Source organism: Artibeus jamaicensis, unplaced genomic scaffold (genome assembly GCF_021234435.1).
Source record: "Artibeus jamaicensis isolate MK-2021 breed Jamaican fruit bat unplaced genomic scaffold, CSHL_Jam_final contig_786, whole genome shotgun sequence".
In the NCBI taxonomy this organism is placed as follows: domain Eukaryota; kingdom Metazoa; phylum Chordata; class Mammalia; order Chiroptera; family Phyllostomidae; genus Artibeus; species Artibeus jamaicensis.
In genome coordinates, this window is record NW_026521971.1 from 756,650 (window position 1) to 762,649 (window position 6,000).

The following is a 6,000-nucleotide window of genomic DNA, read 5'->3' on the forward strand; positions in this document are numbered from 1 at the left end:
CCTTTGTGAGCTCCCCTTTCCCAAACAGGCGGTGTCGTCTGAATGTATTTGAAACCAGGGAGGGTTATTTCTCTGAGCGCCTAATCTGTTGGGCAATTGCTCTTGGATGTATTTTCTTCACCTGCCTGCTTTTTGTTTTCCCTCCCAACCTTTTTTGGTGTCCATACATATTTTTTAAATTTCTCTGTTGTACATCTTTCAATGGGTCGAATCATTTGAAGAATATAGTTGGAAAACCTACTGTAGTTGGAGAACCGGGAGGAGGTAGAGGCAATGTCAGTTGGAACACTGGAGATTTAGGTTTCTCTTCTTAAAATGCCTGCTTGCAAACCTGAGCTTTCCCTGAGCTTCACCTCTGACCTCAGCTCTCGGTGTCCTTGCAGTCTGTCTGACACGCCAAGTTCTTTATGTCACAGCTGTGTGGCTGCGACCTGGGTGGGTGTACAATGGTCTCCCCTCTTGCCTTCATGCCACGTTATTCATCCATGAACAGTCCAGGTCGTCCACCAGACAAATGAAATATCAGTGTGGTCACTCATTCTGTGTCCCTGGCAAATTGCTAGCCCTGTAACCTTGCTGACCCTCTCCTTCGAGACCCTGTTGCTCATTTAAGACTGAATCGTTCACCTTTAAACAAGCTTTCCTTGCTCACATGTAGGCCTATATGTGCCCATTACTGATGTCCTCCCCCTTTGGGTCCAGATTGCCCACGATGGCAAACATACCTCATATTCATCACTTATTGAGAATGAAGATTTGTCTCTTTGGACTCTTTTGGTGGTTTTTAGTGGATTTCATGGGGCTCAGGGAACAATACAAAAAGCCTTTTCTCCATCATCTTTAACTGAAAAAACAAAATAGCTTTTAAAAGACTGAATTAACATGGTGAAGCTCCCTTTTAATAATTTTCTTCCTTTTCTTTTTTTTATTTTTAGAGAGAGTAGAAAGGAGGGAGAAAGAGAAGGAGAGAAAGATTAATGCGTGGTTGCCTTTTGCGCGCCCTGCACTGGGTGGGGACCTGGCCTGCAACTCAAGCATGTGCCCTGACTGGGAATCAAACCAGCGACCCCTTGGTGTGCAGGCTGGTATTCAATACACTGAGACACACCAACCAGGGCACTTTTAATACTTTCATTGGTATGAATTACAGAGATGTTTAAGAGATAGAATCAACAGAACTTGCTGACACACAAAATAGAGGAGCCAAGGAAAAGAGAGAAGCAAAGACAGTCATTATATGTCTGTGGCTTGAGATACTAGCAGGACAGTGGAGACGACAGGAAGGCCGGGCTGCCACGGAGCGGGTGTTGAAGGTTTCATCTCTGCCATACGAACACTGAGGAATCTCGGAGATATCCCCACGGGATTTCACATGTGCTATTGTGTATGAGTCTGCAGCCCAGGGGAGACTCAGTCTAGGCTAATGAGAATTGGAGATGGATTAGCTCAAACACAGTTATTAGAGCCCTGGGGGGTGGGGAAAATGCTCTTGGTGATTGAATAGATAGAACAGAGTATAAGGCATATCTTTTGTTGGCACAGGATGGAAGATGAGAATAGGAGTGTTAATGAAGAAAGGTTGTTCAACTTAGGGGTAGAAAGAGAATGGAATTTCCTTCTGATGTCTTGATTCCTCTGTGAAATTTGAGGGGAAGTGATCCAGTTGCTGAGGGGGGACTGTTTTGTGAGGTATCATAAGATAAAAATGCATTAGAAACTCTCTCATTATTGTGAAGAACTAAATACATCTGCCATTATGTACTTGTTATATGTAAGTTATTATTTTATATTCAAAGATTCTTCCCCTAGAAAATAGTTAATGAAACTGTAAACCAAGACTAACTGGGAACTGACACATTACTATGTGAGTTCGTGTCTATTGCATATCCATTTTACATATTTAAAACTTGAGCTCTGCAGATGTCAAACAGTTTGCTCCGAGTAACACAGCTGGGAGGTGAGGGAATCGGGATTCAAACCAAACTGTCTGATCTCAGAGGCTGTGCCATTTATCACTGCGCTCTGTTCCCTCTACTCACCGCCACATTTAAATCACACACGCACATACGAACACACACACGCACACACACTGGATGTTCTCATTACTGTCTTTACTTCTGTTTCAAAATTTCCCTAATTCACCCAACAGTATTTTTTTCAGATTCTGGATTAAACAAACAAGTCATTTCTCCATTACTGAAACGAGAGTAAGAAATAAAACTATACATTCTCACCCCAGGGTTTTCTGTGCACATCAAGAGTTTTTAATCCTTAATAAACACATCATGGTTCAACAAAGGGAAGTTTGACAGGACCCTGTAACTCACAGTGTGTGTGTGTGTCTTCGTGGCCAATCTTTTCTCCAACCCGATGTTCACATTTGCTTTTATGAACATGTTAGTTTTTCTACACAATGGTTTCCTTTTGCTTTGCTTTTTTAATAAGACAAAAACAAGAATTCGGAGATTTGACAGGGTATCTGTGTAAAGCAGAGAAGAACAAAGAGATGCTGTCTTGGCACTGAGTTAATGAATTGTATTTAAAAGAGCCATAAAAAATGTTGGAGTAAGGTGGGTGTGTTATTCATGAATCCTGGTTTTATTCTCTTGTTTTTCTTGGCTTGAGGGGGGCTGTGTGCAACTTGGATGCAGATGCTTGATTTGACATTTCAGTTATTAAAGATAATTTGAGTGGAGAGCAGATCCTTAGCTAGAGAGGGGAAAGGCAATAAAAAGAAAGAAATCATTAGCATGAGAAGGATATGAAAAGGAAACACAAAAATTTCTATGATTCCTGAATTTTCTAACATATTGGTCATTTATTACAAAATTCCCTGACAAAACCTTGAATTATTATTCTATTTTATGGAAGAAGAAAGTGAAACATCATAAATATATAATTCATTTTGGAGTAAGTGGCATAAATAATGAACAGCACATAAAATTTTTGTCCCTCTCTTTTTGTGACACTCTTCTTGCTCAGGTTACTGTTGACTAAAATTAATACTTGAAATTCATACCTCTGTTGGAAAAAAATTGAAAGGTAATAATTAAAATGCAAATGCAACTGGGACGAGGTAACCATGGAATTAAATTCATCCTGAGATGTCAGTGAGTCTTCACGGTGCCTCCCAGTTGCTACGGCCACCTCTTCATTTGGGGACAGGAGAGGGTGGGCATTGGGCCACTCAGTTCGGAGGGAAGAACAAACATGCAGTGCTTGACTGGAGGCTGAAATACCAAATAGGCTTATTTTCTTTTTCTTCTGGGTGAAGTGGCTCTGCCTCAGGTCCCAGACACCAAGACCCAGTGCAGTGGCTTCAGAGCAAAGTGCCTGGACAAAAGAAGAGTACCGCAACAGCTTGCATTTCCTGGGGATGAGGAGGGGTCCCAAATAGCTATGCCCTATCTGAAGGGGAGCCCCCTGATTCTGCAATAGGGGACTTTTTTCTTTCAGTGGAGATAACCACATTTTGATCACATCAGTTCACTTGATATTATAGGCATTCTTAAAGACAAACTAATTAAAGCTTATATTTTCAAAAAGCCCTCATGCCATGCGCTATGATGTAAGGTCAGTTAATTAATTACTTCTTGTAACTTAGTAAAATGAGATGGGAATTTGATTTCCAATCACAATTTCAAAAACAGAGGAGAAATTCTAATAACATACCTAGAACCATGAATGAACCTTTATTTTATAGTGTTTGGCCTCACTGCAGTGTCAAACGTGGCAGGTATGTGTGTGATTTGCTTCAATCCTGTAGTCATGGAAACTCCTTATCCAGAGAAATGTAAAAAAAAAAAAAATACTGCATTTTTTCCTTTTGAAAAATGGTTTTCAGAAAAATGAGAGAATAAAAGTTCTAGTTATTCCACTCTGAACCCTTAACACTATTTTTGACCTTGAAATGTGCTGCTAAAAGTCAAATATCTCTTTTGAGAGTCAAAACTTTAGGCAAGATCCCAGCCAACAGAATGAAGAAAACTCCTTCGCACAGGAAACAAAAGTAATTTTCCTGAGTCAGACATTTATATTTCTAACTGAGATCCTTCAGATTAATGGAAGTTGATGACCCAGGATATAGGAAATGCCTTAAAATGTGATGTAAATTGAGGGAATTCAAAAATATTATCTAGAATTCTTACGTATTCTAGAAGTAGGACTGGCTCCTGTATCCTGTTAGGAATAGGATAACAGACAGTATTAGGAAAAACAATTACTTTTTCTCTCGGATTCGTGTTCTTTAATGTTTGAAAATTCCTTTAATTTAAACTATTTCATTTATTTTTTTATAACAGTTCAGTAAAATAAACATGCATTGGCATGATCACAGATAAAGAAATCAAATTCCTCCAAAATTCACTGCTTTGCTCTAAATCACTCTGAGGAGATGGTAGGAATTAGACAGCAGCTCCAGGAGAGCAAAGGTTCAATGCACACCCCATGGCCTCAGTTCATATACTTCCTTATCTCTGATTTATTAAGGAATAAACTGAAGATCAAATAAACAGTACTGAAAATGAAGGGGCCTGGAGAAATGACATCTCCTAGAAGATGAGCCCTGGGAGGAAATGAATTGATTAGATTTCATTTTCCATTCCAGATTCGGGCCCCTGCTCCTTTGGTGATTAATCTGCAAGTTAAGAAAGCTGATGTGGCCCTGGTTGGTGTAGTTCAGTGGATTGAGCACTTTCCTGTAAACCAAAGGGTCAGTCAGGGCACTTGCCTGGGCTGCAGGCCAGGTCCCCAGTAGGGGGCGCGCTAGAGACAACCGCACATTGATGTTTCTCTCCCTCCTTTCCCTCTCTAAAAAAATTAATTACATCTTTTTTTAAAAAGAAAGAGAGCGTGTATGGAGGAGAGAAAAACACCAACATGATAAAAGTTCAGACTAGCACCTGTGATTTTAAATATTAACTTGAAGCAGTTGTTAAAACAAGTGTTAGTTTCAGGTAACATACCAACTTTCTCCAGGAAAGAGTGTGAAAAGGGTGCCGTCTCCCTGTGCCTGGGGAGATGATAACATAGCTGGCACACTGGCAACCCGGACTTCATTACACAGAACAGCAAGTAAACAAGTGTCTTCAAAATTTTACCTCTATTTATAAATACTTTCAACATGAAATAGTTTCAATGTTGAAATTGATAAACAAATCAATGAAACAAGGCAAGCAAACAAATGGAAAAAGTCCTGAAGGAAATAACCAGATTTTCCATCAGGGTGTATTTTGTCCTCTAGAATTACTCTGCCTCTCCAAGATATATTAAACTTCTCTTAGCTAATGCCATTCTTTATACATGTTCATGTGCTACTTTTCTCTTGATTTCAAGATAAACATGCTTAGTGTAGGAACATGGAGAAAGTAAGAAATATTTGAAACTTATGTATGCTCTCTTCTCTCAAGTATAACTAACTTTGGTATTATATTTTGTAGGATATTCCGTGTTTTTCCCTGGCTATTTGTTTTCCCAAATTGCAATGAAATGCAATACCTTTGTGTGTACATTTTCATGAGTATGCACACGGAGGCACACATAAAAGCAAAAATATACTTCAAGGGTTTTTTTCATTTTATGTACAATACATTATGCATATGTTTCTGTAACAGCAGTGTATTGTATTGATATGGATGGATCATCACTCTTTTGTACAGTTTGTAGTAACTGTTAGAAGCCTACTTAATACCCAGTATCCTTTTCTTTCTAAAAGAATCCCAGTTTATTGAGAGTAGCAATGTGCCCCACTAAAACAACAAAATCAAATAAATTCATCTGTGGTCTTTGTTGCTTGCATAGATAGCCATTTAACACACCCCTAGCCAATGAGGTAGATGGGGATCTCAGAGAAAGTTTTGTCTGCTCCCTACAGGTACCGGCCCTACTTTCCATGTCCTTTTCCTTCTTCCTGTTGCCTGAAATTCGGATGCAGTGACTGGAGCTGCAGGGCCCTTGACTACACAGTGAGGGAAAGGCTAAGTCAGTCACCAGCACCTTGCC